Source organism: Nyctibius grandis, chromosome 24, assembly GCF_013368605.1.
Source record: "Nyctibius grandis isolate bNycGra1 chromosome 24, bNycGra1.pri, whole genome shotgun sequence".
Classification (NCBI taxonomy): Eukaryota; Metazoa; Chordata; class Aves; order Nyctibiiformes; family Nyctibiidae; genus Nyctibius; species Nyctibius grandis.
The window spans coordinates 7,135,717-7,149,689 of record NC_090681.1 but is presented as its reverse complement, the minus strand read 5'-3'; positions in this window follow the sequence as shown (position 1 = coordinate 7,149,689).

Sequence of the window (13,973 nt, the reverse complement as noted above, 5' to 3'; positions counted from 1 at the left end):
CCAGAGCTTTGGGTTTCCACAGGGCAAGACCTTGGGTGCAGAGGCTTTTGCTGAAAGCACCGTCAGACCCAGGCAGGCCAAGACACAGTTTCATGCTGGAGACTTCCAAGCTCAGAGTGCAACAGGGAAGCAGAGCCATCTCTTCTGGAAAGCAGCTGCGCGTCCATCCCACCCTCGCACCCCCTGTCTCCAGAGAGGAGGGAAGACTGGCAGAGTCCCACCTCGCAGCAAAACAGCCGCTACTCTTGGTGCAAGAACAGATGATTTCCAAAATGTCACCAGCAATCTTTGGGCTTTTGCAAGCTACAGTGTTGACAGAACAAGCAGTTAAACAAATACTATCTTCTGCTGTAACGTTTGTTATTGTAGGCCACAAACCACAGGCAGCTTGGCCTGACTCCAGAAGAGAGACCTGCGTAAATATTCCCATGTTAGCAGTTATCTTCAAGATGCAGCCTCAGCTTGGGTCTTTCCCAGAGAGGATGGAGAGATAATGGTTTACAGGCAAAGGCAGATCATCTCAGCATGCTGCCAGCAGAAGCTGGGGCCATGGACTCCAGGGCTTCATCTTCTGCAGCTCCGAAACTCAAGCAGGAATTTTCAGACAACACACATCACGCACATATGCAGATATGCATGGAGAGAGGGGCAGCAGGCTAAAGGAGGGTCTGTGGTGTATTTGTTGGCAGCCCTTGTGGGCTCAGATTTGAGGAATGACACTAGCAAAATGGCAAAATCTGTGCCAGTTTTGAATTCTGTCACATCAAAACCTTTCCCATGTTCCCTGATGGGACATTGGCACCATCAGCTCATTGCAGCCAAGACGATGGGTTCTGCTAATCCAAACAAGGTCCTAAATATGGAGCTGTAGCACAGATTTGATATATATTTCATATATTGTGCCTATAAAGTAAAACGCTATTTGGTGTAGTCCTTCTTGGTTACCTTGTTGATGCCCCTGGCACTACAGTGGGATGGGATGAGTGTAGAGGGTGCAGATGGACTTATTCATCTGCTACCCCATTTCTCGGAAGGAGGACAAGATGCTGAATCCTCAGGGCTTCCTGCAGTCGTGCTTTCAGAGGCATGCGTGCAACCCTGGATGCTCCCCTGGAGATGAATGGCCACTCTTTGTGAATGACCATTCATCATGACCGAGGAGGAAGTCCTCAGAGCAGATAACTGAGGGTGGCTTGGATTCAAGCGTGACTGGTCCTTGCAGAAGGTTGTCCAGTTCTCCCACGTCTCCGGCTGCTGAAGGTGGGTAATGATTGAGCATGCGACTCTTTATCACCGTTAAGTGGCCCTGTGGATGAAGGCACCGAAGTCAGGAGCTGCACAGCTGCATGTTTTAAGATGAGATGCCCCAGTGCTGAGCATTTACCTAGATCCTCCCAAGGATCCGTCGTTTTGCGATATGGGAATAGAAACCCTGTCGTGCCTTGCAGAGATACAGCAGTGATAGAAGTATTGGTGGTTGCATGAAGATCCAGCAGCAGAGCAGGGTGCAGGTCTCCATGCATGGTGCTGCCTGCATTGCCCTTGCGGTGCAGGGCTGAGCGCTGTTATTATGTCACACTTCCCCGCTGGCCTCCACGGGAAGCGTGTTATGAAAGAGTCGAGCCGTTACAGTCGCCTTCACTTGGCTGGCACTCAGGCTGCATCGGCTTTTTGTTCCTGATTCCTTTCCTGCTTAAGAAAACAACTGAGGTTTTTTTTCTTTCTCTCTCATTTCTGGTGATCCTGTGAATGTGTTTCTTTCCTAGCCACGTGGCTTGTAACCAGCTCTGGGCTCCAATGCAATCGAAAACTGCATGTAAACAAGGTTGAAGACTGTAGCTGTCCAGAAATGAAACTCCTTTTCCTGCTGGAAAGCAGCTCTGTGGAGAATCACCTGGGAGTTCTGGTGGACAAGAAGTTCCCCATGAGCCAACAATGTGCCCTTGGGGCCAGGAAGGCCAATGGTGTCCTGGGGTGCATGAGGAAGAGTGTGGCCAGCAGGTCAAGGGAGGTTCTTCTCCCCCTCTACACTGCCCGGGTGAGGCCACACCTGGAGTAACTGTGTGCAGTTCTGGGCCCCCCAGTTCAAGAAAGACAAGGAACTCCTGGAGAGAGTCTAGCAGAGGCGTACGGAGATGGGTAGAGGGCTGGAACATCTCTCATATGAGGAGAGGCTGAGGGAGCTGGGTCTGTTCAGCTGGAGAAGAGAAGACTGAGGGGGGATCTTATCAATGCTTACAAATACCTTGGGGGTGGGTGTCAAGGGGATGGGGCCAGACTCTTCTCAGTGGTGCCCAGTGACAGGACAAGGGGCAACGGGCACAAACTGAAACATGGGAAGTTCCATCTAAAATGCCAATGGAGAAAAATGGGATGAAGGTTAATCCCTCAAAGCAAAGCTTTGTTGGCCTCTGCAGGGTGCATATGTGACACCTTGGTATTTGGGACGGAGGGACCAAGTGGTGTGAGTGGAGACATGAGAGTTGGGGGAAGTGAGAAAATGGTCTTAAAACAGCACAATCATGACATCTGCGTGCAGAGACTGTTACTAGATGCCAGGTCTCAGTCAATCCTGCTGATTTCTTGGGAAATATTCCTGCTCTGGGAGAGGAAGGTAGAGTTTTCTTCCATTATCCCTTCTGCTCCACAGCAAGCACTGTTTGAAAGGCCTGCAGAACAGATAGTGACCTTAAAGTAAACATTTCCCCCATTGCACCTTCATCACAGGCTTTAGACATCATTTCTGGAAAGTAAACTCAAGCTTTGGTCCCTGCACAGCTGCACAGTGATGCTGTTGCTGTCTCTCCTCCTTAACTCTCCAGATGCTGGTGGAACTCTCTCCATGTGCTCTCCTTAAGCTGTGCCACTGCAGAGCCAGGACACGGGAGGAATGAGCAAAGAGCATTCTTCTGGTGGACCAAGTTTTCAGACACAGTGTGTTTGCTAAACATGAGAGCCTGCCTGCCTCCCAGAAAAGGGTCTGATTTAGGTGGAACAGCTCAGTGAGATGGGAAGGCCCATGGCTACAGTGGACCCAGACCATACTGACCATTTCCAGCTTGGCTGGAAGAGCCAATTCCATGTTCACAGTGGAGGAACAAGAAATAAGTGGTTTGTCTCCTCAGCTGGGCGATGTAGAAAATGCACTGTTTTCCTGTGCCTGAGGCAGCACTGGCCACCTGACATGCAGCAGCACTTCTTGACACAGATTCAGCACAGCAAGCCACAACTGGGTCACCTCAGGGCTGGCTTGCAGCCTTCTTGATGAGGGCCAGCCTTGGGAAGGGTGCAGCAGTTTAGCTCCTCCAAGGGGCAGCGGCTCTGAGCACGTCCAGGCTTGGCTCCGTGTGACTCCTGCATCCCTCTGGGATGAAAGGTGGAAAATCTTGGCTGTGTGCCTCTCCCATCCACAGGAGAGCTTTGCTGGGCAAGCTTGGCCAGCTGCAGGACTGAGAGAAATGGGGAAAAAAGTACTGGTGGGGTCATTTGCGGTGAGGTGCCAGGAAGATCGTCACCCATTGTGTCTTGTAAGCTGCTCAGAGGGCTGCAGGACACAGCTAGAGGTGAGGATGCCTCCAGGTCAGATGCGAATGAACTGGAAATGAACATTGCTGGGCTTGGAAGTGGATTCATGTTAAGGCCAGAACTGGCTGGGAAAAATTTCCTGGAACTGGTATTGCCTCAGCCTATACAAATCTACCAAGAAATCATGGAGCTGGGCCAAATGAAGCAGAATTCATTCAGGAAAGAAAAGTTCAGAGTTGTAATTGAACCTGTTTCAGATCTGTTTTGGAGTGAAACATTTCCATGTTTCCTTTTGAAGTGGATGTTTTGAAATCTCAATATTTTCCTGTTTTATGTGATAGCAGAAAATCTTTTCAAGTTCAGAGTAGAAATGGAAACTTGGCACTACCTAAAATAATGAATGCAAAATTTTGTTTCCTTGTCTTTTATGCCAGTTGAGACCACAGTCAAATTCTGATATCTCGAAATCCCTGGTGGAAGGGATCTTTGCACCCTGCGCACCTTCCCTGTGGCCCAGAGAGATCAATGCATGTCACCACTTGCCAGTGACTTGTGCTAACTCTTCTGCTCTTCTTGACACCATGCAGGACAGCAGGTTTTGTCCTTCCCTCCTGTGCAGCAGTGTCCTCTACATCTTGGTGATTGCTCTCCTTTCTCAGTGCCATCTGGCTAGGTGGGGAGCAGCTTGCTTTGGTCACACAGAGCATGAGGAGAAGGGAGGAGGAATATGGAGGAAGAAGGGGTCAGGGGTGGGAGACAGAGATGGAAGGAGGCAAGTGAGGAGGCTGTAGCAGAGAAGAGCAGAAATAGTCCCGGGAAAGGTTCCTTATCCTGTCTGCATGGTGGAGATGGTCCTACAACCTCCTGCCCCAGACCTGTGGGTCCAGGAGTGTGCTGAGACCATCTCCCGTGGTGCCAGCTCCCAGCGCAGCCCTGGGTGTACAGACGTTGTTTTTTGACCGAGTGTAGGTTTTTCCCCAAGTTTGTGCAAGACGCTCTCAGAGCGAGCTATAAATACCGCAGGGCTTCCTGCGCGGCGCTGCGAGGAGGAAGCTGCTTCCGCAGCAGGGGAAGAGGCAGTGAGCGTCCTCAGGGGTGCAGGCAGCTGCGTGTGTTGGGGGGCAGGGACAGGGGGGCCGCGTTGTGCAAGAGCCCCCCTCTTCCCGAGGCAGGGACTGGCTGCTTTCATCCAGACCCAAGCCCTGTTGCTCCACATCAGACTGGCCGTGTTTCGGTGTTTCTGGAAAGCAGCACGTGAGGAAGCCATGGTGGGCTTTCTGGGGGCCAAGGCAGGAGGAGAAGGGTGAGGTGCATTCAGAGACTTGGGCTGGGAACCGACAGCCAGGTTCTGCTGGGGACAGTCCCAGCCCCTTTCTGACCACGGTCCATTGGGTGAGAAGATGCTGCTTTGACTGATGCAGGTGGCACTCCAGGAGAGGGGGTTTTGGAGTGGCTCCAATGGGTTTGCACCTGCTGAGATCTCTACAGAGGTGAGGAGAAAGGGCCACCTTTCACTCCACCACCACTCCCCTGGCTCCACTGCCCAGCTTCTGCCAAGAGCCCTCGGGGTAGCAGAGCTCTCAGAGGGGAAGGGAAGATGTAGCAGGGGTGATTGTACCCAGCCCAGAAGGAGGTGATGGAAAATACCTGGTGAGGCACCCACAGACCCCCCAGTGCCCTCCCCACCAGGGTCCAGGGCTGCTGGAGCGTCTCTGGGTCTACACTAATGGTGTGAAGGCTCCATCCAAGGTCTGGACCCACTCTGATGTCTGCTTTGACCACCTCCAGTGCTGCCATCTCTTTGGCTTTCTGCAACTCTTTGTGCAATGATGTCGGGGCTGGCAGTGCAGCAGATGTGGGGGCCTCAGGGGGAGCTGGTGCTGTTACCGTCAGGCTGTGGAGAGGAGCCCTACTGCTGCTGGGCAGACTGGGAAAGGTGGGCATGATCCAGGGCTGGTTCATGAGTGCTGGGCCCCACTGTGCAACACACGCTTGGGGATGTGTCCAAAGGGGAGCTCTCCCTTGGGAGCTGGGGTAGGTATAAGGTGGGGAGACTGGTCTGGAGCCCCATCCCCACGGTGGTGCTGCCATAGGGGATTTGGGCTGCTCTCCCAGGCAACACAGGGACTGCTTAGGTGAGCGTGCATTGGGATCGTGGGCAGGACTTGGTCTCCTCAGTTTTCCGGTGAGAGATGTAGGTACTTAAATGTCCTTTGGGGAGCCAGGAGGGGACTGGACCGTGCTCATCCAGCTGATGAACCTCACCTTCCTGGTGATCCAGCTGGGAGAGGGGAGAGGGATGGTTCATTCACTAGGAAATGCACTTGGGTCACATCAATAGGATATGTAGTGTTGGCTGCAATGGCCAGGAGTTTCAGTTGAATATGAAGTATAAAATCAATAGAATAGTTTTGGTTGGAAAGGACCTTTAAGATCATCGAGTCCAACCGTTAACCCAGCACTGCCAAACCCACCACTAACCCATGTCCCTCAGCACCACATCTACACGGCTTTTAAATCCCTCCAGGGATGGGGACTCCACCACTGCCCTGGGCAGCCTGTTCCAGTGCCTGACAACCCTTTCCATGAAGAAATTTTTCCTGATCTCCAATCTAAACCTCCCCTGGCACAACTTGAGGCCATTTCCTCTCATCCTATCATTTCCTAGCATGGAGGGACTGGGCACTGTTCATGGGAGCAGGTGAGGAGGGGCATGCTCTGCCTTGGTGCTGTTGCCAAGGACATTTCTGGGGACCAAGTCCTCATCTCCATGGCTCAAGCAGCAGAAAACAGGACATGGGAAGGCTGAGCTCTCTCAAGGCCTGCTGGTGATCTATTTCACTTTGTGTAACATGCATTATATTCAATGGAGGAGAGAGGGAACGACTGCCTCTGGATGTCTAGAGGGTGGGGGGTGTATGCTGTGGTGGTCCTTAGGAGAAACACAGGACAGGGGCAGAGAGAGGGAAGGGACTTGCGCCTTTGATTCCACTTCTGTTTTGTGTTCACCTTGCAATGGGATTTGGCTGCCCTTGCCATGGAGACAAACTGTCATTCACAGCTGATGGCAGGAGTGGAAACCATTCCTCGAGCCTCCTCACACTTTGCAAGCAGCCATGTAAAGCAGCTGTTGCTGCACCCACAGCTCTGTGGCCGTTCCCCTTCTTCTTCTCTCGCCTTTCTGCCTGCTCTTCCTCTCTGTTTCATCTCCCACAGCCTATGAAGATCTCCTTTGCTCGTTTGTGGCCACCAAAAGAAAAAAGTTTTTGTACTCTTTGTGCCTCTCCAATACTTCTCCACAATGTTTTGCTCCCATTGTGCAATATTGCAGCCTGGGAGACTGATAAAATACCTAATCCTGACAGCATCTACGAGGGACATGGCTATTTGTGTTCCTCTCACATTTTTGGCAGCTCTGGAAGCTTTGAGTGGCACTGAGTAATGGGTGATTCATAGCAGGGGCAAGGAGGCTTGCAGAATCACTGAAGTGCTGGTGGACAGATGTCTGGAGGTCTCCAGTCCAGCCTCACACTTGGAGCAGGGCTATCCCCAGCACTAGATCAAGCTGGCTGTGTCTTTGTCTAGCTTAGTCTTGAAAAATTCCAAGATGAAGATGAGATGAAGATCTCCATTTCCATGTGGGCTGCCATTAGGTTGCCCTTAGTCTCCTCTTCGCCATGCTAACTCAGCCCCCCTTGCTCAGCCTCTCCCTCTAGTCCTGTGCTCTGTGTCCCTGGACCTGGCCCTCTCCAGTTTCCCCACCTGCCTCCAGAACTGGGGTCCAACACTGGTCCAGGCATAGCCTCTAGTAGGGCAGATAATACCTTCCCTCAGCCTGCCGGGCACGATTCATCTACTGCACTCTGGTTTATGGTTTGCCATATTTGCAAGAGCACGCTGCTGGTTTCTGCTGCATCAGGCAGAGCCTGAATCAGAAGGAAGCACCAAGCCGACGTTGCATGCCATTTTGTGAGGAACTCGCCTGAGGTTTTGCATTTGGGAAGCCCCAGGGCTCAAGTTGAAAACAAAATTGGTACTCATGCAAGTTCTGGTCCCCAAGGAAGCTCCATGCACCGGAGTTTCCAAGCTGAATCTCAGCTGTCACTTAGGAAAAAAGGTCTTGGGTGGAGGCACTGAGACAGAAACATGACCTTTTCAGACTCAAGCATAGACAACAAAGCACACCAACCTATTTTTCCCATGATTTTTAACAATTATGCTTTAAATGATCTTCAAGCCAGTTTGATGGTATGGGGGACATCAGATTTTTGTTTGGCTGGAAGTGGCAGCACTGTGTTTACAGTTACAAAACAGACTGAGGTGGGACTAGGGATCAGGAGGGGCAGGGGGAAGGAAACTGACAGGTTTTTTAAATGGAAAATCTGCCAAAATTGATGTGTGTTGACAGATAGTTTCTGAATCATAACTACAGCATTTCTGAAGACAAGTGGGGAACTAGCACAGACAGAGAAAAAGCTGTTCCATGGCGTGGTCCTCATAGGAAGAAGGTCCCTGTGCTGGAGCTCCAGGCGTGGCTATGCCCTGACCAGATCGCATTCCCCAATGAAGTGTCCACCTGGGACCAACACGTAGCATGGGGACAGGAGCAGGGGAGGTGTAAGGAAACCCTCCAGAAGTCTTCCACTGACCAGGTTCCCCTTCAAGAAAAGCTGATGAGACAGGAGGGCAATTTTTGTCGAGAATGGACGATGGAAGGTTTTCTGAGCCCACCATTGAGGGAAGTCACTTTGTGATGAAGAGCTTTCCTGCCAGCTGAACACGTGCTAAGTAAAACAAGTAAAAAACAAAGAATGAGAACTACTGCAGCTAGACTTCCCTCCTGGGATGTGGTACCGGCGCTTGCTCTGCTCTGCACATCACCACGCAGACAAGTTTCTCAGTCAACCATAGTCTCTTCTTTGCAGGGCAGCTAATGGAAAAATAGCGCATCACTCCTGGATTCCCACTCACCTTGCAAGAAACGGGATGAGCTGAGAGATAGCTTTGTTGTTCAGCCTTGAAGTTTTCTTGGGGAGAATGTCCCCAGCACTAAGTGGTTCCTGAGTTTTGTAGGAAGAGGCAGGACATGGTCCAACGGTTGGTAGCTGAAACCTTCACATGGGAAGGCAGGCTCTGATTTTAAGCAGTGTGAGTCACCAACCCCTGAGCTCCACTGCTGGGGCCAGCCAAGAGAGAGGTGGCGTTTCCACGTCTATGCTAACTGATACCTCCAAGGACCAATGCTTTGGCCAGACCCATGTCCCTGGACTCATCATGTCCTACAGGAGAAGGTCAGACTGGCTGAGCTCAGCCCCTCAAGGCCTTATTTTCTTGCTGAGGCACAGGAAGGCTCCCCAGCTGTGTCTAGTGTAGGATGCTTCATATCAGGAAAGGGCAGGAGAGCTCAACCTCAGGAGTGTGGTACCCTGGGACTGTGTTACAAGGTGTGTGCTGCAGGTCAGGTCTGATGAGAGGGACTTTCCCAGTGCAAGACAGATCCAAAGAAGGAATGCGGATGCATGCTGTGTGGGGAAAGCTAAAATGGCGAGGTATTTGCAGAAACTGCAGTTTCTGGCTTGTGCTGCTTGGAAGAAGAACATGATTCTCCCAGTAATCAAGAAATAACAAAAAACCATTAATCATGTGAGAGTTGTGCTAACGAGCCCAGGAAAATCAAGCAGTCTGGGGCTGCCTGGGCAAGACCCCATGTGAGCTGCCTGGGGATAGCGAAAGGGCTGTGTGAATCCTGGGTGAGCAGACACCTTCCCATGCGTGGGGGCATGGAGGCAGGGCTGTGGCAGGGGCTGGAAGCGTGGGTGTTGGTGGGGAGGGGAAGGAGGAAAGATGGGCTGTGGACAAGGACTGGGAAATGAAGACTAATTGTTCCTCATTCATCTTCTCCATGTTGCAGCCCCATTAGCATCCCCGTGTATGGTTGCTGAGAAAAATGTCATGAACAAGAGCCACAGTGTGACCCAAGGGCTGACCTGCTTATACAGGTACTTAGTTGCTGTTTCCCTGAACTCCTGATGGTTTGGACCCACAGACCCTTCACTGGACTGTACAACGTGTGTCCCACAGCCAGCAAAGGGTGTGCATTCAGAAAGCCAGCCAACTGCAGTGGCTCTTGCAGGAAAGTTCAGTGCCTACGTCTGGTCCATTTTTTCACCCTGATGGAGCTCACTGAGTGGGAATCAGCCAGGGCATGTGTCTGGCTCATACTTGTGGGGGTGAGCAACCCCCTGGAGAGGGAGTGTTCATTCTGCCCCATGGATGAACACAAATATTTTCACATCATTGGAAAGCAAAATGAAAAACAACCTATTTCCTGAAGTAACAGCTCAGATGGTGCTGAGCTGATGGCAGTCCTCACAAACTTAGGACCTGCGATAGTCCCAGGATCCGTTTAAAAGCATTGGCTGTGGTTGCTCAGCATATCACAGCTCTGCAGTTGTAGGTGCAAGCTCTTGTTCATCTGCTCTTTCTTGTCACATTATTGCTGCCCCAAAAATATCTGCTCTGAGCTCGGGTCCCCCCATTGAACCCAATGAAATCTTAGTGTATTCCACATCTGTACAACACTTTCCATAGCCACTGAATCAGCTTTGTGGTCCCCAGGGGCAGGGGACTGGTGCCCCTTGTCTTGGCACCAGTGGTCTAAGTGCTCTTTCCCCTGCTTTTGCTGGCTGCTCCTCCTCCTCCTATAAGGCAGGAGGGCAGCAGGGTCTTTATGTCCCTGCCCCAGAAAGGGGAGCTACAAGGGAGGGGGAAATAGAGACAAAAATGTGGCAACAAGGCCCAGGAAAAAATGAGCTGAAGATTTTGGTGGAATCTGGGAGTGCAAGTTTTGCATTTTCAACAGGCCGGGGGAGACTGGAGGAAGGGGATCTTGGAGAGTGTTTAAAGCATGGAGATGGAGCCCATGGAGAGCAGAAACACATCCCAGTCTCTTACTGGACACAGCCCCTCTTTGTCTTGAAAATGGTGTAGAGGGGAAAGAGAAGGTGCAGGACCAGCCCTGCTCTGACCAGCATGTGGGGTTCTCTACCTTTTGTATCCATGCTTGAAAATTCACAGTCTCCCTCTGCTGAGATGTGCACTTGCCCAGGAAAGGCGTTCCTGCACCTCAGTCCTGCCAGCTCCCTGGGCTCACTGCTTGCCCCTTGCTCACTGCTGCTCCTCCCATCACACTGCTCCTGCGGTGAGAACAGCATGGACACCCAGATTTCTCCTGCAGCACCTCAACACCCAGACTTTGCTGTGCCCAGTCTCAGATTTTCACCTCGTGGGCTTTGCTTCAAACTTCAGAACTGCACAGCACAGAAACCTCCATTATTGGGTGCTTGCACCAGGGCGAGTGAGAAGGACTTGCTTTAACAACCCAGCACCTGAGCAGGAGGGGTGACCTTTAGGTTCCTCCTGCCCCGCTCTCCAGCCTGAGTGGTCTGGGAAGTCCTTGCCTGGGCAGGTCCGTGTTCATCCACTCAGGCTCTGGGTGGATTCATGCCATGCCTGTGATGTGGAAATGTTTCCAGAAGCTGTTTCTTCACCCTCTGAGTCTGATATGCAAAGGACACACCGTGGATTGTACTGTTCTGCGGGATATCTGCTGATCTGTCTCCTGGGGATGGACCCTCTGGGAGATAAGGACTCTGGTACAGATTCTGCCTCCTGCCTGGTGTCACGGGGCTCCCTGGCACTTTGAAAGAGGAAAAAAATATGTGTTCTGCCACAGAAAGGTACATCTTGTGTTATGCCAAGGACACAGTGAAGAGAAGGAACACAGAGTACAGGCAGAGAGGAGATGAACTGTCCCTTACAGACATCTTCTCTTTCATGCATCCTTTTCACATGGCAGGAACTGATCTAAGTGAGGCTTCTGTGACCCTGCCAGGGCTCCTGCCCTGGGTGGCATGTTCTGCTTGCCTCTGTGCCAGTGTTGGCTGAGCTAATTTGGGGAGTTGATCAGGCTGGAAAGTAACCCTGCAAAAACTGCTTTGTGTTTGGCCAAATCAGCCCTGTGCAACGGCTGTTTGCACAGTCAGAGTCAGTGCCCCGGTGCAAGGGAAGGGGCCGTGCCACAGGGGCTGGGGAAGGGTGGGTCCTGCCCTGTTGAAATTAGAGGAGTTTAAATTGCTACAGGACCGAGTGCGTGGGGTTGAGGGGAAAGGGGAAGCAATTAGTCCACAAATCCCCTGGGATCTGTTAGTAGCAATCCACCTGGTTCCTGACCCCAGCCTGTGAGCCGACCTTGCTTCACCTGCCAAATGATACGCACCTGGCTTGAAGGTGAATCTCTTTGCCATCATCTCTTGCTTGGGTTATTGCTAAAGGTCAGGGTCCTGGGGAACCCTTGTGCTGGTGTCTGCCTGGGTACCAGGTCCAGAGGTGCAGTTTGACCGGGATGCATCAGGAACTGTTTGTCCTGACAATGCAAGTGGGCAGATCTGGGATCAGGCTCTGCTGATTCTGCTCCAAGGAACAGCAGGGAAGGAAGCAATTTCTGTAAATTTAGTAAGAAAGTCCTTAAATCTAATTGCTGGAAGTGGTTAGGGGAAGCTGACACACTATAATCAGCATCGTGACTTTTTTTCCAGCTCATCAACAATGCCAGAGCTCCGCGGCTGCACTCAGCGCAGTTCTGGTGCAGCCTGGTGACAAACGACAGAAACCCTCACCTGCTCGCAGGCTGATCCCACCTGCAAGGAGCAGCACAGACCAAACACAAATGTGGAGTGTGTAAAGACCTCTGGATGGAGAGCAGCCAGAAACCTCTGTTTAGATGGGATGTCCAGATTAGAAAATTGATGATAAAACATTTTCGGAGGCTAATTATGCACAAACCACTGTAGAAATGCGAAAGCTGGGGTTAAAGTTAGGCTTACGTTGCAGTGGCCCTTCCGAGAGATGAGCTTTCCTAATGACAGTGCTGTGGCTTTGTGTTAATTGGGAATAAGAAGGGGTGACGCAGCGCTGAATGACAGGAGGTGTGACAGCTGTTGCAGAAGGAAATTTCTCGGAGAGTGCCATGCTCCACGTGGCAGCCACCCTCCCCGTCAAGTGTCTTAGGAGACAGTCCCCAGGAGATGTTTCAAGAAGACCCACAAGACTCATGCACAGAACCTCATGCGCAGGTTAACACTTTCCTGAAACAGTGAATTATCGTTGTTCCCATTTTCAAGAGACAGAGAAACTGAGGCACGCAGAGGGCCTGGGGTTCGTCCTGTTACATGGTCCCAGCGCTGCTGAGCCCATTGCTCAGCCTGGTCCATGCTGCTTTGCAGAGCTTCTGGGCCCACATCCACCGCCTTTGCCGCACAGCGTGGTGGGACGGAGGCTGTTGCATTCCCACCTACCCACGCACACTGCTTAGCCCAGTGGTGGGGATTCATCCCCCGCCACCTCAGAGGGGCTGAATCCTTGTGTGGTTTGGAAGGTGGTTTTGGATAACAGACCCCTGGCTGCAGAGGGATCTCTGAGCTCTTCTGGGTCCAACCCTACGCAGCTGCAGCTGGTGCTGAGCAGGCGATGCAGATGCAGATGCCTCTGCGTGTTGGTATCGGTGTGCTAGCCTGAGCAAAAGCAGAGCAGGAGGAGAACGAGCCAGGAGTGAGTAGGATTTATCTTGTCTGTCTCCAAGTAGGGCAGAGTGCAGTAGGGAGCGGTCACATTTCTACTGTGCTGGGTGCATTCTCCTTCTTCCCTACGCTACAGCCCTGCTACTGTGATGTGCGGGCTTCAGGGGTGCTGTGGGGCCCAGAACCACAGAGGACTAAGCTCCGTGAGATGAACACCACTAGTCCTTTCTCTCTTCCAGTGCTGTCTTAAGAGATGGAGCAGCTCCGGTGCTGCCTGTGGAACAAGGAGCTGCAGGGCTGCTGTAGGGTCCTCGTGGGGCAGCCTGTGGAGGGGTGGCCGTGACATGGTCTGGCTGCTGGGAGCATATTGCCAAGCTGGGAGCACGTGTGCTCCAAGCAGCACGGGCAGTCTCGGGTGCCTTGTTTTGTGTTTGCAAGCTGGGTTATTTTACTGCTGTTCCCCTTGAGCCAGTTGGTGCTTGCACATTAGATGTGATAAGGCAGAAGGAGATTTCCAAGCCCTCTACACTCAGGGCTGGCATAATCCATGGGAAAAGACTGCAGGAAGTGTCTCCAGGTGATTTTAGTGTTGCCCAGTGCCAGGGTGGAAAGGACATACAGAGGCTAGAGCCTGGCAAGGCTGTCCTGGGAAGCCGGCTGAGGCAGCTGCTGCTCCCTGCCTTCCAAGGTTGGGCTCAGCTCATTGCTCCTCACCATCGTGGAGCAGAGCTCCTGCACACTCATCCCACGGGCATGTCCCTGCCGTGGCAGCTCGGCTTCCAGGGAAGGCAGGGAGCGGCCCCGTGGAAGGCAGTTTTCCCGTCTGTGTTTGGGGAGGGCACGACAGGGTGTGCGTTTGCACAGTTCACG